Source organism: Macrotis lagotis, chromosome 4 (assembly GCF_037893015.1).
Source record: "Macrotis lagotis isolate mMagLag1 chromosome 4, bilby.v1.9.chrom.fasta, whole genome shotgun sequence".
Lineage (NCBI taxonomy): Eukaryota > Metazoa > Chordata > Mammalia > Peramelemorphia > Peramelidae > Macrotis > Macrotis lagotis.
The window spans coordinates 245,148,243-245,173,148 of NC_133661.1; the positions used below are offsets into that span (position 1 = coordinate 245,148,243).

Consider the following 24,906-nt stretch of genomic DNA (forward strand, 5'->3'; position numbering starts at 1 on the left):
AAAGAGCAATCCATTCACCCTATTCAGGGTCACAAAAGATGAACTGAAAGGACTTTAAAATTAGTCAGAAACTGGAATATTATATCTGCTTTCTCCCTGCTGAGACCCTTGATAGCATTCTGATACAAAGTGTTAAACCCTTCTTTTGTGGGTGGGAAAAAGCACTTGTATGTTAATCAAAAACAATATTGCAAGTCCATGAGACATTCTGTTGGAACTAGATTTATTATAAGAGAATGAACATGCATATGGAACCCTAAGAAAACAAAAAATGTTCACATTCCAAACAGAAGTTCATATATTTATGAAATTGAGCCAAAGAGAAGAGGAGCAACAGAAATCTCTACCACCTAAATGGGAATGAGAAAACATGAGTAATTAAGATGGCAAAAGTAGCATTCTTTTCCCTCAGAAACTGCTGTTGTTTGACCATGAAATTAGGGAAGGGATGCCATGAGTAGCAAGCGAATTGAATTTTTTAAATTGAAATTTGATTTTATTTTCCCAATTACATGCATTTGTAGTTTTTCATCATTTATCCATTGGCAAATTTGTGAATTACACATTTTTCTACCCCCTTCCCTTCCTTCCCTCCTTCCCCATGGTAGCAAACAATCTGGTAAAAGTTGTACATGTACATTTGTGTTTAACATCTTTACATATTAGTCATTTTGTATAAGAGGAATTAGAACCAAGGGGAAAGAAAGAAAACCATGAGATAGGAAAGAAAAATATGAGATTCGTTTTTAAAAACTGAACATAGCATACACTCAGATTCCCTGGTTTTTCCCCCTCTAGATGTAGATGGCATTGTTCATAACAGGTCTCTCAGGATTGTCCTAGCTGTATGAACTGGTGAGAAGAGCTGCTGCATTCATCATAGTTGATCAACTCACAATGTTGGTCTGGGGCAGCTAGGTGGCCTTGGATTCAGGAGGACAGGAGTTCAAATCTGGTCTCAGACACTTGTCTCTTACTAGCTGTTTGATCTTGGGCACTTAATCCCAATTGTCTCACATCCAGGGCAATCTCCAGTCATCCTGATTTATATCTGGTCACTGGATCCAGATGGCTCTGTAGTAGAAAGTGAGATTGATGACTTAGCATAGCACCCCCTCACTCAAATCCAATTCACCTGTCTATCATGGCATCACCTCCCTGATGTTGTGATCTTCTTCAAAAATGAAGGACAAGCATTATTATTATTATTATTATTATTATTATTATTACAATGTTGTTGTTAATGTATATATTGTTCTCTTGATTCTGCTCCCTTGGCTCAGCATCAGTTCCGTAATTCTTTCCATGCTTCTCTAGAGTCTGTCCATTCTACTATTATGGAATAATAGTACTCCATAACTTACATATATCAAAACTTGTTCATTTTTTCTCCAATTGATGGACATTCCCTCAATTACCAATTCTTTGCCTCTACAAAAAAAAAGCTGCTATGAATGTTTTTAAGGGAAACCCAATGTATACCTATACTTCTAAACTTTTTAATAGGAATTTTATCAAAGATTTTTTTAGCTTCTATTGAGACAATTTCCTATTTTTGCTATTGAAATGTTCAATAATGTTGAGTGCTTTCCTAATATTGAACCATTGGTTTATGATTTTCTTTGTCTGTTTTTGACTCTTCCTGGTTTAGGTATCAGGAATACTATATGATACCATATTGGTATCATAAAAGGAATTTGGGAGAACTTCTATTTTTTAAAAGTTTACATAGAATTGGAATTAATTAGGGCAACTAAGTGGCACAGTGAATAGAGTACCAGCCCTGGAGGAAAACTGAGTTCAAATATGGTCTCAGACTATTAATTATCTAGCTGTGTGACCTTGGGCAAGTCACTTAACACCCCATTGCCTTGGGAAAACAAAAACAAAAACAAAATTGGAATTAATTGTTCCTTAAATGTTTGGTAGAATTCAATTATAAAGCCATTTGAACCTGGAGTCTTTTTCTTAGAGAGTTTATTGATGATTTCTTCAATTTCTTTTTCTGAAATGGGGCTATTTAAATATTTCATTTCCTCTTTGGTTAATCTATATAATTTGTATTTTTGTAAATATTCTTTCATTTCACTCAACTTATCAAACTGATTGACATAAAGTTGGGCAAAATAGCTCCAAATTAACTTTTCAATTTTCTCCTCATTGGTGATTTCATCCTTTTTGGTTCTGATATTGGTAATTTAGTATTCTTCTTTCTTTTTTTTAAATCAAATTAGCTAAAGGTTTATCTATTTTATTGATTTTTTTCTCACAAAACCAACTCTTCGTTTTATTTATTAGATCATTGGTTTTCTTGTTTTCAGTTTTATTAATGGCTCCTTTGATTTTCAGAATTACTAATCTGGTATTTAATTGGGATCTTTAATTGTTCTAGCTTTTTTAAGTTGTACCCAATTCATTAATTTATTTTTTCTATTTTATTTATATAAGCATTTTGAGATATAAAATTTCCCCTAAAAATTGCTTTTGCTGATCATTGTTATCATTTTATTGAACAGAATTATTTCTATGATTTGTTGTTTGATATACTCATTCTTTATACTTAAGTTATTTTCTTTCCAATTAATTTTTGGTTTATCTTTCTATGGTCCTTTATTATGGGTAATTTTATTGCATCATGAAATGAAAAGTATGCATTTATTATTTCTGCCTTTCTGCTTTTGATTGTAAAGTTTTTATATCCTAGTACATGATCAATTTTGGTATAGGAGCCTTATACTACAGAAAAAAAAATATCCTTTTCTGTCCCCATCCTCTTTTCTCCAGAGGTCTATCATTTTCAATAATTTTATTCACCTTCTTTTTTGGGGGGGGGGTGTTTTGTTTTTGTTTTTTTTTTTGCTAGGCAATGGGGTTAAGTGGCTTGCCCAGGGCCACACAGCTAGGTAATTATTAAGTGTCTGAGACCAGATTTGAACCCAGGTACTCCTGACTCCAGGGCCAGTGCTTTTATCCACTGTGCCACCTAGCTGCCCCCTATTCACCTTCTTAACTTCCTTCTTGTTTATTTTATGTTTAGATTTATCTAGTTCTGAGAGAGAGGGAGGATGAGGTCCATCACTATTGCAGTTTTGCTGTCTATGTATCCTTGTTATTCATTCAGTTTCTCCTCTAATAAATTGAATGCTATATCACTAGGTGCATATATGTTTAATAATGATATAACCTGGGGCAGCTAGGTGGCACAGTGGATATAGCAGTAGCCCTGGAGTCAGGAAGACATGAGCTCAGGGCTCAGACACCTAATAATTAACAAGCAGTGTTACCTTGGGCAAGTCACTTAATCCCATTGCCTTACAAAAAACAAAAAATAACGACATAACTTCAATGCCTATGATCCCTTTTAAGATGATATAGTTTCCTTCTTTATCCCTTTTAATGAGATCTCTTTTTGCTTTTGCTTTGTCTGAGATCAGGATTTGCTTCCACTGAAGCATAATATATTTTGCTCCAGTCTTTTACCTTTACCCTATGTATATCTCTCTGCTTCAAATGTGTTTCTTGTAAACAACGTATTGTAGGATTATGATTTTTTTAAGCCATTCTGCTATCTGCTTCTGTTTTATGGGAGAGTTTATCTCATTCATATTTAGTTAAGATTACTAATTATATATTTCCCTCCTTGCTATCTTTCCCCGTTTATATTTTTCTCTTTCCTTTCCTCTTATTCCTCCTCACTAATGTTCCTTTACTCTTTTAACTTTTCTATTAAATTTTAACTTTAAGTTTACTTTCACTTAAAACTTCCCTTTCCTTTTATCAGTCTATTCTTACCATACTTTCCCTTTTACCCCCTACTTCCCAGTAGGGCAGGATAGATTTTTTGAACCCAATTGGGAATGTATGCTATTCCCTCTCTGGGTCATATCTATTGAATAGGATTTACTCAGTGTTCACACCCTCCCTTCCTCTGCCTGCCCCATGACAGCAGGTCTTTATGCTTCTTCTTCTGGTGTTATTTAATCCACTAATGCCTATCCTCCTAGTATAGTCTTCCATTTTAAGTGCTTAATTGTGTTAACCTTGTCTTATAATTATATCCCTTATATCCCCTTTGTCAAAATATAATCCTTTGATTTGACCTGATAGAAATACTATTCTCCTGACTCCTTTTTTTTAGTTTTTTTTTTGCAAGGCAAACAGGGTTAAGTGACTTGCCCAAGGCCACACAGCTAGGTAATTATTAAGTGTCTGAGGCAGGATTTGAATTCAGATACTCCATGGCCGGTGTTTTATCTACTACACTACCTAGCCACCCCTAGAAATACTATTCTCAAAGATTAATTTATTGATTACTTGATTGATTGTTCAACAGCATTGCCTCATTCACTAAGTAGCCTCCCCTCTTCAGTTTCATTAGAAATACACTTTTTTTTAGGTTTTTGCAAGGCAAATAGAGTTAAGTGGCTTGCCCAAGGCCACACAGGTAGGTAATTATTAAATGTCTGAGGCAGGATTTGAACCCAGGTACTCCTGACTCCAGGGCCAGTACTCTATCCACTGCACCACCTAGCTGCCCTAGAAATACACTTTTCAAGAGTCATGAATCACATCAAATTATAATCACTTTATATCTTACTCCCTTTTTAAAGTACCTTCCATGAGGACACACAATCCTCATGATCCAAAGAATCATGTAAAGCCAAATTATTTCATTTATACCCCACCAATTATACTCCCTCCAATTACAGCCAAAGTATCAAGCAAAGCAAAATTTCTTCACGATGTTTTCATGTCCAGTCCCTCTAGGCATATTCTCTCTCTCCATCTCTATAGTATTCCAACCATCTCTTTACAATCCTCCCCAACCAAAGTACTGGGTATACTCTCTCCCACTATCCCTTTAACTCCCCAACCATGGTACTTAAACCACCTTTAACTAAAGTATGGATTAAGATAAGGAAATTTTATATCTCAAAATGCTTATATAAATAAAATAGAAAAAAGAGATTAATGAGTTGGGTATGCAACTAAAAAAAGATAGAACAAATTAAAGATCCCAATTAAATACCAGATTAGTAATTCTGAAAATCAAAGGAGTCATTAATAAAACTGAAAACCCTATTATGTATTCTCTTACCCTCTCCTCTGCCTTTAATGTACCACAAAGCTCTAAGTAGCTGGTAAAGTCACTTCTGATTTAATTTTATATATATAGGGCTTCCAAGAACATTAAATACCAGGACACCCTGAAGATCTCTTTTTCACTAAAGATTTTATTTATTTTGAGTTTTACTATTTTTCCCCCCTAATCTTACTTCCCTCCCCCACCCCCACAGAAGGCAATTTGCCAGTTTTTATTTTGTTTCCATGGTATACATTGATCCAATTGAATGTGATGAGAGAAATCATATCCTTAAGGAAGAAACATAAACTATAAAAGATAGCAAGATCAGACAATAAGGGGCGGCTAGGTGGCGTAGTGGATGAAGCACCGACCTTGGAGTCAGGACTACCTGAGTTCAAATGTGACCTCAGACACTTAATAATTACCTAGCTGTGTGGTCTTGGGTAAGCCACTTAACCCCGTTTGCCTTGCAAAAAAAAAAAAAATCAGACAATAAGATATTTTTTTTTTCTAAATTAAAGTTAATAGTCTTTGGTCTTTGTTCAAACTCCACAGTTCTTTCTCTGGATACAGATGGTCTCCATTACAGATAGCCCCAAATTGTCCCTGATTGTTGCACTGATGGAATGAGCAAGTCCATCAAGGTTGAAGATCACCCCAATCTTGTTGTTAGGGTGTACACATTCACCTTATAAAAAATTTCTCTTATGATTTTCTTCCCTATCTCATGGTTTCTTTCTTTCCCCTTAATGCTAATTCCTCAAACAGGAAATGACTAATCTGTAAACATGTTTAACACAATTGTGTTTGCACAACATTCACCTAATTTTTCATCACTATGGGGAGGAAGGTGGGAAGGCAGAGTGGAAGGATATTATATAACTTAAAAATATTCCTATGCATACGGATGAATGTTAAAAAAACTTTCATAACATGTAACTGGAAAAATCAAATTAAATATCAGTTTTAAAAAAAAGATTTTATGTTCTATTTGACTCATCTCCCATCACCTTTGAGCAGCAAGAAGTGATGGAAGTGGGGGGAGGGAAGAAGCTGACTCTTATTAGCTATGTAAGTGGAAAATTTACTTAATGTCTCTCTTTTTTTTAGGTTTGTTTTTTGTTTTTGTTTTTGTTTTTGCTAGGCAATGGGGTTAAGTGGCTTGCCCAAGGCCACACAGCTAGGCAATTACTAAGTGTCTGAGACTGGATTTGAACTCAGTTTCTCCTGACTCTAGGGACAGTGCTCTATCCACTGCGCCACCTAGCCACCTTCTCTCTCTCTCTTTTTTAAAGATTTTATTTATTTTGAGTTTTACAATTTTTCCCTAATCTTACTTCCCTCCCCCCACCCCACCCCCAGAAGGCAATTTGCCAGTCTTTACATTGTTTCCATGGTATACATTGTTCCAAATTGAGTGTGATGAGAGAGAAATCATATCCTTAAGGAAGAAACATAAAGTATAAGAGATAGCAAGATCATACAATAAGATAGCAGTTTTTTTCTTCTAAATTTAAGGTAATAGTCTTTGGCCTTTGTTCAAACTCCAAAGTTCTTTCTCTGGATACAGATGGTATTCTCCATGGCAGACAGCCCCAAATTGTCCCTGATTGTTGCACTGATGGAATGAGCAAGTCCATCAATGTTGGTCATTGCCCCCATGTTGCTGTTACCTGAAAATCTCTCTTAAGAACTTTAAAATTGATTGTAAGGTTTGAGAAACACTGGCACAAGACTGCTGAGCATAGGATGCCCTCATAAGAAAAACAGGAGACACATAAGTTTACAGTAAACACTGAGATTTTCATTTGGACTATTTGTGCAGGACCTGGTAGAGTATTCTGAGCTCATAATAGTGTGATTAATCATAGTCAGAAGCAGTGTAATCTGTCTATAACATAGATGTCATTTTAGTCTTCTTGTATAGGACAAGATCTAACTTTATCCATTTCCACTATGTACAATCTCTTCAACTATTGAACAATTTAACTGTCCTAAGAGAAATACTATTGTCAAGAATTAAAAGTGTAGGGGAGGCTAGGTGGCACATTGGATAGAGCACCAGCCCTGGAGTCAGGAGTACCTGAGTTCAAATCTAGCCTCAGATACTTAATAATTGCCTAGCTGTGTGGCCTTGGGCAAGCCACTTGACCCCATTTGCCTTGCAAAAACCTAACAAAAAAAATAATAATTACAAGTGTTTCCCCAATTGACAAATGGTCAAAGGATATGCAGAGGCAATTTACAAATGAGGAAATCAAAATGATCCATAGGCATATGAAAAATTGCTCTAAATCATTACTTATTAGAGAAATGCATATTAAAACATCTCTGAGGTACCACCTCACACCTCTCAGACTGGCCAATATGACCAGAAAGGACAATAATCAATGTTAGAAGGGATGTGGGAAATACATTATTGGTGGAGCTGTGAACTCATCCAACCTTTTTGGAGAGCAATTTGGAACTATGCCCAAAGGGCAACAAAAATATGCATACCCTTTGATCCAGCAATACCACTACTGGGACTATACCCTCAAGAGATTATGAAAAAAGGTAATCACTTGTACAAAAATATTAATAGCAACCCTGTTTGTGGTGGCAAAGAACTGGAAATTAAGTGAATGTCCTTCAATTGGGGAATGGCTTAACAAATTGTGGTATATATATGTGATGGAATACTATTGTGCTATTAGAAACCAGGAAAAATGGGAATTCAGGGAAGCCTGGAAGGATTTGCCTGAACTGATGCTGAGTGAGATGAGCAGAACCAGAAGAACTTTATACACCCTAGCAGCAACATGGGGGCGATGATCAACCTTAATGGACTTGCTCATTCCATCACTGCAACAATCAGGCACAATTTGGGACTATATGTAATGGAGAATACTATCTGTATCCAGAAAAAGAATTGTGGAATTTGAACAAAGACCAAAGACCAAAGATTATTACCTTTAATTAAAAAAACGGTTATCTTATTATGTAATCTTGCTATCTCTTATATTTTATTTTATCTTCTTCTTAAGGATATGATTTCTCTCTCAATGCAGTAAATTTAGATCAATGTATAGCAAGGAAACAATGTAAAGACTAACAGACTGCCTTCTGTGGGGTAGGGAAGGGAAGCAAGATTAGGGGAAAGTTATAAAATTCAAAATAAATAAAATCTTTCAAAAAAATTTACAAGTGTTATCTTCCCTTGTAGGATTGTGTATAATTTAATGTTCTTTACTAACATTTGGGGTTTTTTTGTTTTTTGTTTTTGTAAGACAGTGGGGTTTTGTGACTTAGCCACGTTTACACAACTAGGTAATTATTAAGTTTCAGAGGTAGAATTTGAATTATGTTCTCTTGACTCTAGGATTGGTGCTCTATCCCCTGTGCCACCTAGTTGCCCCTCCAGTTAGCTTCTGTGATCCCTTTTCCAGTTGGTTAATTTAACTTTTTGCTGAGCTGCATTCCCTTTCCAATTGGTTTTATTTTTTTTTTGTAGCGTTACGTTCTTTTTCCAATTCATTCTTTTTACTTTTATTTATTTATTTATTTTTGCTTTTCACTGATTTTTATTTGAGGTTTTGTTATCTCATTTGGGTTTTCTTGGCAGAGATACTGGAGTGGTCTTGCCATTTTCTTCTCCAGCTCATTTGACAGATGAGGAAACTGAGGCAAACAAGATCAAGTGACTTGCCTAGGGTCATCCAGCTAGTAAATGTCTGAGGTGATTTTTGATCTTAGAAAGATGAGTCTTTATGATTTCAAGCCCAACACTCTATCCATTGTATCACCTCACTGCCCTGATAGAGATGGTTCTTGGTTGTGGGTCAGCTCTGTCTGACTTTTCATGACCCCTTGGACCTTTCACTATCTTTCAGAACACTGTCCAAGTTAGCATTCATTTTTTCCATAATACTACTTATCCATCTCAACCTCTACCATCCCTTTTTCCTTTTGCCTTTCATCTTTCCCAACATCACTGTCTTTTCCGATGAGTACTGTTTGCTCATTCTGAGTGATCAAAAGTATTTAAGATTAAGCTTCAGTGTTTGACTTTTCAGTGAATAACCTGAATTAATATCTTTATATATTGATTGACTGATCTCCTTGCTGTTCAAGGGATGATCAAAAGTCTTCTCCAGGGGTATTTTTACTTTTAAAGGAGTTTAATTTTTTGGTCAATTTTTCATGATTTTCCTGCATGATTTCATTTCTTTTTTCCATTGGAATATAGTATTCCAGAAGGCAAAAGAGCTTAGAATGCAACCAAAAATCAACTACCCAGCAAAACTGAACATCCTCTTCCAGGGGAAAAGACAGACTTTCAATGAAACAGGAATTTCTTTTTTTTTTAAGGTTTTTGCAAGGAAATGGGGTGAAGTGGCTTGCCCAAGGCCACACAGCTAGGTAATTATTAAGTGTCAGAGGCCAGATTTGAACTCAGGTACTCCTGACTCCAGGACTGATGCTCCATCTAGCCACCCCACACAATTAGGGAATTTCAAATGTTCTTATTGAGATGACCAGAGCTAAACAGAAAGTTTAATCTTCAAGTACAGGACTCAGGTGAAGCATAGAGAGGGTAAATGAGAAAGGTAAATTATGAGGGAATTAATGATGATGAACTACTTGTATTCCTGGATGGAAAGATGATATTGATAATACTCATGAACCTTCTCATTTAATAGAGCAGGTATTATGGATGAGGCACAGGAGAGAGCTGAATTTGAAGATATAATATATTGTAAAAATGGAGTCAGTGGGTGAAAGGGAAATGTACTAGGTGTAAGAGAAAGGAGAGGTAGAATAGGCAAAGATATTTCATATAAAAGATATTTCACATAGCTTTTGTAATGTATAGAAGGGAGGAAGGCAAGGGGGAATGAGGGAAATTTCATTCTCGTTGGAAATGGCTCAGAGAGGAAAGAGCATACACATTCAATAGGGTATAGACATCTGCCGGGTTTTTATTTACAACGCCGGCTTCTTAATGCTAGTCCGTCCTCTTACTCACCAGTCCAACGCGTGGTGAGTCTTCGGGGTACCTCCGGCCCCCACTCTTTGATGGGGGAAGAACCAGACAGAGCGCCTGAGGTGGGTCATGAGTCTTTATTCTTCTGTGATCACATTCCCGCTTCCCCCAACCTCTCAGCAGACCCTTTTATCCCCTCTGTCCTCCCTCCCATGAACTCTTACTCAATGAGGGGCCGAGTTCTGTAACATTCCCTTATAAGGTGATTATGTTTCCCCCTCTAAGCGACCGCCAAGCCTCTTCCCCCCGCCCCCAACATCTCCCCCTTTCTGTTTTACAAGGTTATCACTTGGTGTGACCTTAAGCGGTGCTGAGGTTAGCCTTAAGCGGTGTCATTTCTACTGGCCTCTGATAGCCGGGGGCGAGGAACCCTGTCTTAGGTCATCTCCTTCAACCCAGGACCTTGCCCGTCCTAGGCGCCCGACACCCTCAGGGCCTGTCTTAGGTGGCTGGGTGAGGAGAAGTTGCCCGTCTTGGGGTTTACCTCGTCTTACCCCTAGGTGTCACATGTCATGCATGGCGGCTAGCCAGACTTGGGGATCCGCCGGGGGCGAGGAACCCTGTCTTAGGTCATCTCCTTCAACCCAGGACCTTGCCCGTCTTAGGTGGCTGGGTCAGGAGAAGTTGCCCGTCTTGGGGTTTACCTCGTCTTACCCCTAGGTGTCACATGTCATGCATGGCGGCTAGCCAGACTTGGGGATCCGCCGGGGGCGAGGAACCCTGTCTTAGGTCATCTCCTTCAACCCAGGACCTTGCCCGTCTTAGGTGGCTGGGTCAGGAGAAGTTGCCCGTCTTGGGGTTTACCTTGTCTTACCCCTAGGTGTCACATGTCATGCATGGCGGCTAGCCAGACTTGGGGATCCTCCCCCGTCTCCATGGCCATGAAGGCTTTCTGAGTAAGAAGCATATAGCCCCTCTGTCGCCTAGCTAGGCGGCAGAAACAGACAACAAGTAGGGTGATTCCCAGAATCAGCGTCCTTGTTCACCCTCAAGGGGGTATCCTCCCGCCATCTGGCAATCCCTCCATGGTATGGGATCCTCGATGTCTTCCCCTGTGGCCACACATGAGGGGCCCCACCGAGGCAGAAGGGAGCCCCATCGATGTATTGGTCACTAGCAGGCGAGGGTAGATCGGGGAGTTCCGTGCTACCGGAAGGGGAGAGGGAATAACTCGGAGTATTCCCCATGTCGGATTTCCTTCAGATGGAGCACCTCCAAGGATCCCTACGATGATCAGAAGGCCTGAAAAAGAAAGAAATTCCTCTCACCCCGTAGGGTTGGGCATTAATCAAGGTCTCTTATCTTGTAAACAGGGAGCCATCTTTCTGGCTCTTCTATCTTATCCTCGGGATGAAATGACAGGTGGCCCTGTCTTCTGTTCTTTACCGTTACAGGGCCATGCCAACCTCCCTCTTCATCTCTCCACATGACTTTAGAGCCTGGTAGGGCCTTGGTGGGAGAGGGCAGGAGCGTTGGTTCTTTCTTAGCATGTCCTTTTGGGGAGAAAAAATCTCTGGGCGGCTGTAGTGCCGTCATCCCTGACTTGTAGGAAATTCATGGTAAATAGTACCTGAGACAGGTCTGAATGGGTCAGTGACCTGCCAACTCCCCCTTTCTGTTTAAAAAGATAGGATGTAGCAGAGTATCCATGTAGGACGGTGAACTGATAACGTTTACTGGGGGCTTGGAAATTGATCGCGGGGAGGGAAAAGGCAAATTTTTCTTTGTCCTCCGGGTGGAGGGGAATGCTATAGAAGCAGTCTTTAACATCAATCACTATAATAGTCCACCCTTGCGGGACTACAGTGGGCATAGGGAGACCAGGTTGGAGGGTACCCATGGGTACCATGTTGGCATTTACTGCCCGAAGATCAATCAACATTCTCCAACTCCCCCCTTTCTTTTTTATGACAAAGACGGGGGAGTTATACGGGCTAAGGGACGGTTCCACTTTGTTCTCGTGCAGGAGGGTCATTACTATGTCTGTGAGGGCGATGAGCTTTTCTTTTGTCAGGGGCCACTGCTCAACCCAAATAGGTTTCTTATTAATCCATGTTATTCTGGGGGAAAAGCTCATCTCTAGAGTGGCCCCAATTAATTTCCCCGCAGGCTATCAGGGGTGGCAAGTGTCAGGTTAAGCTGGCTCAAGATATCTCTACCCCATAATGCATAAGGGAGGTCGGGTAGGCACAGTGGGGTGAAGAGTCCAGATTCTTCCAAAGCTGACCACCGTAAGGCGTGTGCTGCTTTCATGGCAGATCTATTGCCCCCCACCCCCGTCACTGCTTGAGGGCTCTGTAGGAGTGGCCACTCGCGCCTCCACTGTCCCCTATTTATGACAGAGCAATCGGCTCCAGTGTCAATTATCCCTTTGAGCTTCTGATTTTCCACCGTGACGGTTAACAGTGGTCGCCCAGAGCTGACCGGGTGGACCCAGTTCACATGAGCGGGAGGGGTCCGCAAGGGCAGCGCCTTTCCTACCTCTTGGCCCTGTTTTACCAAGGTGGGAAAGGGGTGGGGGTTTGTGACCCTTACGGATGTGGGACTTCCGGGACCAAAAATGACCTGGGTATGGGTGACTAAGTCCACACATCTCTCAGCCCCTGTGATGAGCGCTGGGAAAATATTTGGCTCAATGGGAATCATCGAGGTTTCCCAAGGCCCGATCTCTCTCTGCTGTGTCCCTTCTCTATAGTCAACCCTCACGGGGATAGTCACAGTGATGGGGCCGCTGTCTTCGAGCACGGGGGGGGCCCCGCGGCCGGGCCCCTCCCTTTCCCTTTTCCCGACTTCCCTTTGGATCGGCAGAACCTGGCTATGTGACCTGGCTTTCCACAGGAATAACAGGTCGGAACTGAAGTGGAGGGGGGCCGCTGCCTGCACTGTGCTTTGAGGTGCCCTGGCTTTCCGCACCCAAAACAGGTGGGTCTCACCTGCATACCGTGAAGGGCGGTCAGGAGGCTATCCTCCCGGTTCTCCATGGCAGTCACTAAGGCTTGAATTGAATCCTCGCTGGGCATGTCCAGCAATTTGTCAACAATTCCTTCTAATGAAGCATCGGGGGGAAGGCTGCTAATAGCTGCGATCCCTTTGGGGCAAAGACCCTCTTTAATCAATTGTCTCATAAGTAGATCAGATCCCGGGGTGTCTCCCATTATACGAGTCACTGTCTCTTTAACCTCGTTCACAAATGAGAGGGGTGTCTGATCTGCTCTCTGCTTCAGCCCAACCAACTTCTGTGTGGCTCTCCCCCCTTTCATGGCTCCAATCTTATCCCAAGCTGCAACATGTGTTTCTTTAACAGTCTCTAGCTCAAACTGGCCATACTGGGCCTGAACAGCAGGGTCAGTATAGGCTCCAGTTCCACACAGGAGGTCAATGGCTAAATCCAGGGGAGTATAACCCCGGGATTTTGCCAGCTTAGAGGCCTCTCTGCGGGCCTGAGCCTTAAAAGCTAAATATAAGGAGGCATCTAGGCACGCGGCTGCAATTTCGTCAAAGTCAGCAGGGGTCCAAGGGTGCGTAGCAAAGAGGTTTTGCATCAGTCTTTTTACATAAGGGGAGTTTGGGCCGTATTTAGTCACGGCCTCCTTAAGTTCCTTAAGCATCTTAAAAGGGACAGGGCGGTAGTCTCGGGCTCCGGTAAGGGGGTCCGTAAATACCGGGTAGAGGCCCCAGTCATCCCAGTCCACCTCCTCCCCTTTCTCTATTGCTATGGAGGCACTGGTGGCAAGTAGGCCGGATGGGCGGAGCCCTTGAGGGGATCTCTGAAGGGCGGACAAGGAACACGGGGGATTTTTTGCCTCTGTTTCCTGGCTGGGCCGCCAAGCCTGGGGCGCGGCAGCTGTCCAATCAGCGCGGACTTCTCCCTCCTCGTCAGCAGCCTCCCGGTCCCACCTACTCACGCTCCTCTTCCTGCCACCCCTGAGGGCTGTTTGCACCCCTCCCTTCCCGCGCTCGGAAACTTCCGGCCCTGAATCTTCTCCCTGGGGGCCCCTTGTTCCCCCATTGTTTCTTCTAAGTTCCTCCCACGGATACAGGGGAGGGAGTGGCCTTCCCTCTTCCTCTGAGCCCTCTGAATCCAATCCCGCCAACGAGCTACCCACCTGAGTGCTGATTGTTCGTGCCAAAGTCACCTTCTGGGGATGCAGGGCTGCATCCACTATCTTATACACTGTAAAATCCTTGGGGGTTAGTTTTCCCGGGCAGGTGTCATTATAGGAGGCCATCTGCTGCCCTACCACCTTCCATTTATCTGGTTGGATCCCACTATGTTGCACCCAAGGGCAGATGTTCCAGATATTCTCAACAAAAGCACGGCACGTCTTGATAGGTAATTTACGGCCATGCTTAGCGCAGAGTTTATAAAGCTGCACTGCAACGGCCTCTTTTTCCTCCGGCTCAAAGGCGGGAATACTATTCCGGCCCCCCATGCTGTCTACTAGCCGAGGCTGCAATCCTAACAGGTGGCAGAACTGGAAAGTTCCCGTTCGGCAAAAGAGAAGGAGGAAGCAGGGCACAATCAGACAGGCCAGCACGGCAAGGAGCGTGATTAGAGCAGAAGGAGAAAGGGGAGAGAAAGAAAGCATAGTCAACACAATAGGGATATGTCCCTCAGGCAATATCTGAGAGTAAACGCCCTCTCCTTCCTCCCGGTCAGAAACGACCGAGGCTGTCTGGAGAATCCGACCAGCGGATTCAGACGTTCCCTAGCAAAATCAGGTCCCGGGTTTCGGCACCACTTGCCGGGTTTTTATTTACAACGCCGGCTTCTTTATGCTAGTCCGTCCTCTTACTCACCAGTCCAACGCGTGGTGAGTCTTCGGGGTACCTCCGGCCCCCACTCTTTGATGGGGGAAGAACCAGACAGAGCGCCTGAGGTGGGTCATGAGTCTTTATTCTTCTGTGATCACATTCCCGCTTCCCCCAACCTCTCAGCAGACCCTTTTATCCCCTCTGTCCTCCCTCCCATGAACTCTTACTCAATGAGGGGCCGAGTTCTGTAACATTCCCTTATAAGGTGATTATGTTTCCCCCTCTAAGCGACCGCCAAGCCTCTTCCCCCCGCCCCCAACAGACATCTAGAGAAAAACGGAGAGAAGGGGAAAGGGGGAGGGGAGGGGGGATGTGGGTGATAGAGGAGAGGGTAGATCATAGGAGAGGATAGTCAGATATAGCACATTTTCTTTTTTACTTTTCGAAAGGTGGTGTCCTTGTAAGGTCCCTGTTTGGGACCACCTGCCTGGGTGGCTGCTGGGTCTCTGGGGTGGGAAGTAGGTTTGGGGCCTCCTTGCCCCAGGACTGGTGCTCTGTCAGATGCTCCACTTAGCTGCCCCATAGAACACTTTTGAAGAAGAACAGAATGAAAGGAGAGAGAAAATATAATAAATGGGAATGGGGAGGAAAGGAGAGAGGGAATTACAATCAGCAATAGCAACTGTGGAAAAATATGGGAGTAACTTTTCTGATGGATTTATGATAAAGAATGTGATCCAACCCAGAGACAGAGGTGATAGTATCAGAATACAGACTGGATCTCATTTTTTTTCTCTTTCTTTCACTTTATTTCTCTTGAGGTTTTTCATTTTTTGGGGGGAGGGGGTATTATGTTCACTCATAAACAATATAAATAAATTAAAGAAAAATTTTAAAATTTTTTTTAATTTTTAAAAAATGTACTGCTCTCCTAAGCACATGATATAGACATAAAGGATGATAACACAAGCACACTGGGGGAGCATGGAATATTTTATCTGTCAGATCTATGGATAAGGAAATAATTTATGACCAAACAAACCAATGGTCGAGAGCATTACAGCATATAAAATAGATATTTTTGATTGCATTAAATTAAAAGGATATTGCACAAGCAAAACAAATGCAGCTAGGATTACAAGGAAAACATGAAAGTCAGGAGGAATTATATTAAGTGTCTGACTAGGGCCTAATTTCTCATATATATATATATATATGTATATGTATATGTATATGTATATGTATGTATGTATATATATAGAGAGAGAGGGAGAGAGAAGTGAGTCAAAGCAGGAGAACTTTGTGCACAATAATAACAATATTGTACAATGATCAACTTTGAATGACTTAGCTATTCTCAGTAATCCAATGATCCAAGACAAATCCAAAGGATTTTTGATGAATCCACCTCTACAGAAATAACAGAAAAAAGTCAAAACATACTTTTTTTTACTTTCTTCATTTTTCTTAGGTTATTGGGGGTTTTTCCTCTCTGTATTTTCCTTGGCTACGTGGCTAATATGGAAATATGTTTTACAAGACTTAACAAGTATAATCTATGTCTTAGAAGAGGAAAGGCGATGGAGGGAGGTAGAGAATCTGGAATTCAAAATTTAAAAAAAAGGAATGTTGACAAAATTTACATGTGATTGAGGAAAATAAAATACAAAAATAGCATGAAGATGAAAATATTTGTACAATTCAACTCACACAGTGAGTTCCATTCAACAAAGATTTATTCAGCATCTTTACTGTGTAGAGTAGGAAACAAGGCACTGGGAGAGGATAAAGATTTTTTAAAAGACATCATTTCTTCCCTCATGGAGCTTGGAACTGTGGAAGCATGGAAGGATGCAGATCAAGGAAAACTCAGTTCCAAAAGCAGTCTAGGTCCCTCAGCCTCTTTTGGCCTTCTTTCCTCATCTGCCAAAAGAGGTTAGACTAGATGAACACTGAAGATCCCTTCTAACTCTATATCTATGACTCTATGAAGGTAGATCACTAAAGTACTATTAGATTATAAGCTCCTTAAGGGAAAAGATTTTTTTTTGCCTCTTTCTTGTATCTCCAAACCATAGGAGAGCTCCAGACACAGGGTAGACCCTTAATTAATATTTATTGATTTCTTAATTAGAGAGTCATGATAAGGGCACTAGAGAATTTCCAGGATCACAGAACTTTAATTAACTCTATTAGTACTCTCCAATCCTCCACTTAGTTTGTATTTGTTGTTTATACATATATGAGCTTATGTGTATTGTAAACCATAGCAATATAGGATTGAAATAAAATGATAGAACATATAGGTAGACATGAAGTTTTATTCTCTAGGATTTACCTTAAACCTCCAAGATGATGTGTAAAACCTATAAGTGGAGACTATCTAACCAAGATGACCACCTGGAGCAAAGAGAGATCAGATTATCTATACATAAACAAGAAAAGACAGAACTTTAAACCTTCCTGGAGACCATACTATTAGGTTGTACATTCTCTTATCTATGGGAAAACTCACTCTTTCCTGCATTAAAGTACAAGGAGGGGAGGACAAACATTTCTTTCTAAGTCTTGAGGACATGTTTCATTCTTCAAAATAGCTAAGAAAATCATCCTTTGACCAGGAATATAGTTTTTTTTAATTTTTTTTTTTTTTGGTTTGTGCAAGGCAATGGGTTGACTTGCCCAAGGTCACACAGTTAAGTAATTTTTTTAAGGCTGGATTTGAATTCAGTTCCTCCTCAATCCAGGACTGGTGCTCCATCCACTGTGCCACCTAGCTGCCGCCCAGGAATATGGGGGGGAGGGGTTTTTAGACTTTTTTTTGCAAGGCACTGGGGTTAAGTGGCTTGCCCAAGGCCACACAGGTAATTATTAAGTGTCTGAGATCAAATTTGAACTCAAGTACTCCTGATTCCAGGGCCAGTGCCCTATCCACTTATCCACTTCACCACCTAGCTGCCCCTCAGGAATATAGTTTTGACAAAATTATACTTTGACAATGTGTGTGTGTGTGTGTGTGTGTGTGTGTATGTGTGTGTGTGTGTAGAGAAAGAGAGACATATACACAAATACAATGGATCAGTGTGTATATGAGTGTGGGTGTGAGTGTATGATGGATATTTAATAAAGACTTATTTGGTGATTGAGGTAGTCTTATAGTAGCAAGGCCTAAGTTCAAATCCTGACTCTTCACTAGCTTTGTGACCCTGGGCAAGTCACTCAGTCTCTCTGTGTGCATACATACATACACACACACACACACACATACAGCATGACACAAAAGTATTAGTGAAATTTTAAGTTTAAAACTGTGCCATAACTTTTGGATCACCCTAGACAGATGATAACGATGATAGAAGATTATTAGATCAATGATAGAAATAGAGATATATGAATATAAATATATAGATTTAAGTTGATACATCCACAATAATATGTATTATAGATAAGAAAATAACTACAATACATATATGCATGTATATATTTAAACACATATCACATACATGTGTGTATATATATATATAAATGTATATATATATATATACTTAATAAACTCACTAGAGAGAGAATGCACTGAAGAAATGCTAGTATTAAGGAATTGATTTAACCATTTACCAACACACCCTTGCTAAAATACTCTTAGATTTGCAACAATCCCTCAGCAGCTCCCCCATATCCAATCTGTTGCCAAATCCTGCCAATTCTACCTTTGCAGCCTCTCTACTCTAGACCTTTCCCATCTCTGACTTGCCATCACCCTGGCACAGTCTTTCATCACTTTGTGTCAGGACCACTGATCCTTTGGTCAATCACTCTGCCTCAAGTCTCTCCCTACTCTACTCTAACCTCCATTCAATTATCAAATTGATCTTCCTAAAGCTCTGATCTGACCCTGTCACCTCCCTAATTAATTAGTACAGTAGTTTTCCATCACCTTTAGGATTCAATATCAAATTTTTTCTTTGGTGTTCAAACCCCTTTCATACAAGGCTTCCTTGAAATCCTAACTAAAATCTCACATAGCGAGGCTTCCTTGAAATCCTAACTAAAATTTCACATACTCCCAGTAAACTTTTCCAATCCCCCTAAATGCTAGTGCCTTCCCATTTAATAAATGCTCATTGACTTGAGTATTATCCTTCTCATTTTACAAATGAGGAAACTGAATTGCAGAAAAGCTGACTGACTTGTCTAGGATCATAAAGCTAATAAGTGCAGGGTCAGGATTTGAACGCTTTCTTTCTACTATGGGGTTGCCTTAACCAAAGAAAAAGTCTTTATTAAATATCTATTGTATATCAGTGCTATTTTTAATGTAATAAGGCCTCCAAATGACCTTAAAAGTCTTTATAATGTAGTTTAAGATGCATAACATTTAAAACATTTGGAAAACAATATGTTAGTAAGAGGAACTGACATTTATCATTTTAAGGTAGAATCTTGGTCTTCTTAAATCCAATATTCTATGTCTTTCCCAATTTTTTTTCCTTTCTTTTTTTGCAAGGCAATGGGATTAAGTGACTTGCCCAAGTTCACACAGCTAGGTAATTATTAAGCATCTGAGGTCAGATTTAAACTCAAGAACTCCTTACTCCAAGGACAGTGCTCTATCCACTGCGCCACCTAGCTGTCCCTACCCCATGCTTTTTCTAATGATACACTGGGTGACAGACTCAGCTTTGTAAAACTTCAGAGGGGTGGTTAAGTGGTGCAGTGGATAGAGCACCAGCCCTGGAGTCAGGACTACCTGAGTTCAAATGTGACCTCAGACACTTAATAATTACCTAGCTGTGTGGCCTTGGGCAAACCACTTAAACCCCATTGCCTGGCAAAAACCAAAAACAAAACCAAAATACTACAGAAATAGGGGTAAGGGACAGTCTAGAAAGATTTCCACACAACTGTTCAATGATCACATAATTTTTTTTATTTTTATTTTTTATTTTATTTTATTTTTTTAATGGTCATATAATTTTAAAAATGCTTAATACCTGCCATGTCCATATCTTAAGCTTGGGGCTTTCTATGACAGATTGTAAGACATGAATGACTGTGACCTCTCATCAAGAAACTTAAAATTCAGCAAGTAATAGACTAATAGACTAGCTAGGAATCTAAAGTTCATTTGAAATATGTACCCCTAGGATCTCCAGGCAAATGAAAGGCACTCAGAAGAAAATCAGGGCAAAAGTCAAATGAGAGACTTATGTCCATGCCTGGGACCTCACCCCCACTAACATCATATTTGAAAAGCCTATAACTGTTTCTCATGGAAGCTCCCCAGTGCCATTCTGGAGAGAATGTCTGAAATACTAGATCTGAATTGATTTATTTTATCCCTAAGTGCATTGGGCAAGTTCACTCTGATTGTATTAACACAGACCTATTTTTAGCAGCTTGCAAGTGTCTCAGATTCTTGCTAAAAATACCTGAATATGTTTTTTTTTTAATGTAGGGAAAAAAATCCTTTTCTCATCTGATTATCTCCCAATGACTATTGAGAAAGTAGTAAGATAGGGGAGAGAGGAAAAAAATATATGCTATAGACTTGTTATATCCTGGATGAAAATCATCCCATAAACTCTAGAAACCCTGCAAAGACCCAGAAATTTAAAACTAAATGTACTTTTAGAACCACTGAAAAGGTGAAAGGGATTGTTTCTCCTGAACATTCACAACAGATTGGCTAAGAGGATATCCTGGAGAGAGTCTCTCCCTGATATAATTGGTCAATAGCTTTGAGAAACTGACAGCATATTGGTTAGCAGTTCTAGGTCCTGCAAGTATTAAAATGGGACAACTCAGGGTTTTGCTCCATTTTTCCTCTTCTTAAAATTTTTCCATGCATTATCCCATGTCTCAGTCTCTCCAACAATAAAATAAAGTGGCAGGTCCTCACCTAACTAGGAAGTTGCAAAACCTATATTCCTTCCAAAAAAAAAGTTTTGTTGATATTTTCTGTTTTTACATGAATATCATTTCTAAATATTTTACTTCCCCTCCCAGTTCTGAACCCTCCTTTGTAACATAAACAACATTTAAGCAAAACCAATCAACTCTGACAAGGAGTGTGTCTTCCTTATCTGATGTTAATAAATATTACCTCATTTGAACCTGACAACAGCCCTGGGAAGTAGGTGTTGTTATTAGCCCCATTTTAGCATGTTTTGGGGTTTGGGGGGGATTTTGCAAGGCAGTGCAGTTAAGTGACTTGCCCTAGGTCTCACAGCTAAATATTAAGTGTCTGAGGCTGGATTTGAACTCAGGTCTTCCTTACTCTAGGGCAGATGCTTTATCCATCCCCATTTTATTCTAAAGAAACAAAGTCAGACAGAGGTTAAATGACTTGCTCAGGGTCATACAAGATTGTAAATGTCTGAAGTCAGATTTGAACTCCAAGTCCAATGCTCTCTTCACTATGGTACTAGCTGCTTAGATATCCTCTTATGGGGAAGAGAATTACTGAAATTTCATAAACCTGTCTCCATCCAAATGCTAAAAAAGATTTCTCATACATTGCCCCCAAGTCTCAGCTTGTAAGCTTTTCTTGTGAGATAAACATTTTTTTTGAGGAAAACAACTTGTTATTTCCCTTCTGAATTACTGCAGGGTCTCAGAGGAGGCAAATCAGATTATCAAATAGACATTTGTCAAATGTCTAATGAGAGCAAAGTCCTGTACACTGTTACTATGGGAAGATAGAAAGTATGAAGCATAATTGTGAAAAGAGAAAAGACACACCAGTTTAGAAACATATTGTGTGACTAAAATGTCAATTTTGTTCTTTCCTGTGAGAAGGGTTTTCCTGTCAACCATCTGCAAGAACTACAAGCTGGAAGTGAGAGCACAAATAGTCTGATTGAACAAGCACTGAAATCCACAAACTATTGCTCCTTCCTTTAAGGAAACCAAAATCAACTCCAAAAATTAGTTTTCTTTTTATGGGACAACAATATACTAGTCATACATTGATGCAGGATGCTGCTCATTGGTTTATGGTCTAAATGGATCAGAAAAGCTATATAAATACTAAATCTTTTGATGCAGCCTGTAGTCTCTACTGGTGGATTACTTGAGTTTAGGAGTTCTGAGCTGCAATAAGACTAAGGTTAACCAAGTTTGTATATTAAGGCAAAAAATTGATATAAGGAATTTAAGAGAGTAGAAGGTCACCAAATTGCTCAAGGAGGGGAAAATTTGGCCAGCTTTTTTTTTTTTAGTTTTTTGGGGGTTTTTTTTGCAAGGCAATGGGGTTAAGTAGCTTGCACAAGGCCACACAGTTAGATAATTATCAAATGTCTGAGGTCAAATTTGAATTCAGGTACTCCTGACTCCTGGCTCTATCCATTGTGCCACCTAGCCACCCCATGGCCAACTTGGAAAAAGCAGAACAGGTCTAAGTTTCTGAGCTGATTGATAATGGGATTACATTATGAGTGGTTGCTATACTTCCATCTTGTGCAAAATAAGGAGACCCAATCTAAAATAAATGAAACCAACAAACCTATAATAACCAAGACTGTTCCTTAGGTAACTAGAGTTCTTGTTACCAGTAAACAGTGTCCTTAGGATATCAATAAATAAATTTTCAATTTGGCTATTAGCTTTACTGAGCAGTGAGGTAGCAAAATGGCTAGGGTGACAGGTCTAAAATTAGGACTTATTTTCCTTAGTTCAAATCCAGCATCAGATACTTACTAGTTGTGTGACCCTGGGCAAATCACTTAATCTTGTTTGCCTCAGTTTCCTCATCTGTCAACTAGAGTAGGGGCAGCTAGATGGCACAGTGGATAGAGCACTAGTCCTGGAGTCAGGAAACCTGAGTTCAAATCTAGCCTCAGACACTTGATACTTACTTAGCTGTGTGACCTTAGGTAAGTCCCTTAACCCCTACTACCTTGCAAGAAAAAAGAGCTGGAGAAGGAAATGGCAAAGCTTTCCAGTACCTTTGCCAAGAAAATCCCAAATGAGATCATGAAAAGTCAGACATGATTGAAAAAATGACAGAACAACAATTCACTTTATTTAATCTCTAGTCTTTTTTTTTTTTAGGTTTTTTTGCAAGGCAAATGGGGTTAAGTGGCTTGCCCAAGGCCACACAGCTAGGAAATTATTAAGTGTCTGAGACTGGATTTGAATCCAGGTACTCCTGACTCCAGGGCCGGTGCTTTATCCGCTGTGCCACCTAGCTGCCCCTAATCTCTAGTCTTTGAGCCAGTTAGTTGGTGGGTGAAACTTCTCCTGAAACCTACAGAAACCTAGACTGAGAAATTTCCCAACAGAATAAAGAATATTAGAGTTGGAAAGAACTTAAAAGATCATCTAGATCAACAACTTTATTTTACAGTTGAGGAAATTGATGTAAAAGGAGGGAAGATGATTTAGTTACAAAGCTAATTAGCAGAAAAAACCTGGACTAGAACCTTCGGTTTCTTAACTCTTTATATTATACTTGATGTCTAGTTATTCCTATTTTCTTTTTCTTCAGATTATCTTTTCTTTCCTTATCTCTTTATGAGCTATACTCTACTATAAGCTTTTTGAGGACAGAGATTTTTTTTTTTAGATTTTTGCTAGGCAATGGGGTTAATTGGCTTGCCCAAGACCACACAGCTAGGTAATATTAAGTGTCTGAGACCAGATTTGAACCCAGGTACTGCTGACTCCAGGGCTGGTGTTTTATCCACTATGCCACCTAGCCTCCCCTAGGACAGAAATTTTTCCAAGTAGATAGAGCACCAGCCCTGGAGTCAGGAAGACCTGAGTCCAAATTTGAGCTCAGACACTTAAAACTTACTTAGCTGTGTGACCTTGGGCAAGTCACTTAACCCCAATGTCTTGCAAAAAAAAACAAAACCAAAGATTTATCCATTTTATTCTAGTATTCCACAGCTCTTAACACAGTAGTCCTTTCACATAGTAACCTTTTAATGCTTACTGAACTTGACTGAGTTGAATTGAATTATCTCCTTAGAATTCCTGCCTTTGAGGAGTTTACAGAGATAAGCAATTATAATTAATCATGCAACTTTGGCAAAATAAATGACAAGGGACAGCTTACCTAGAATTGTGGAACCAACTACAGAAACTTCACACTGCTGTGCAAAATTCAAATGTACTCCCTTTAAGGAAGAAAAACTGACATCACATAAATTCAAATTTAGAAAATAAGTCCATTTCAGGGAGATTAAAAAGTATCAGTTGCTAATGAAAGAATTCACTATATAGGTGAATAATAAAATGACTTGAACTCACAACAACCAATCCAGGGAGATCCTGACATATAATTTCCATTTTACAGATGAGGAAACTAAAGTTCAGAGAATTTAAATGATTTGCCCATAGGCATATAGTTTGATAAGAATTAGAGTAAGAATTTGTACAGAGATATTCTTGACTCCCCATACCATACTTTACCCACTATGGCATGGCATCCCTAATCTCTTTTAAATAATGGATATTCAAATGTTATTCAATTTTTTAAAAAATTTGCAATTGAATTTATAAAACTTCAGCATACATAGAATATTTCAGCATGTGTGTCCTTTGCATTAAAACACACACATACACACACACACACACACACACCAGTAGGCTATTAGTTACAGCATAAGACTGACACCATTATTGATAGAGCTCTAAATAAATTTGGTGTCCATATCCTAAGGGACCTTCCACTCTCTTCCAATTTCAATTTTGAAATGCTTTGGTTCACTTGGCCTCCAGTGCACTCTCCAAAACTCCAACATGATTGTGCATGTGTGTGACTATAAATTTAACTAGCATTTGATTGTCAAAGCATTCTGAAATAATACCCTTATTTATGTTAGGTGGTAATATAGTAGAAAAAAGGGGTACAGCAGTCAGACTGAATCTGATGAAATTTAATAACAATCATGTATTAAATATTTACTAAATGCAAGACAATGTAAGAGAGTAAAGAGCATTGAATTGGCAATTATGTGATTGTTGTCCAATGATTTGACTTCTTTGGTCCTCAGTTCCCTAATCTATAAAATGAGTGGATTGGACCTTGTGA

General features: G+C 39.8%; 1 long non-coding RNA gene across 1 annotated transcript in view; it reads right to left on the reverse strand.

The window, feature by feature from the left end:
• Positions 1 to 413: 413 nt before the first annotated feature.
• LOC141522290 (uncharacterized) overlaps positions 414 to 24,906 on the reverse strand; it is a 119,890-nt gene continuing 95,397 nt past the window's right edge. Inside the window, exon 8 of the long non-coding RNA XR_012478185.1 lies at positions 414 to 1,074. This is a non-coding gene — a long non-coding RNA (uncharacterized LOC141522290). The remainder of the gene's footprint in view (positions 1,075 to 24,906) is intronic.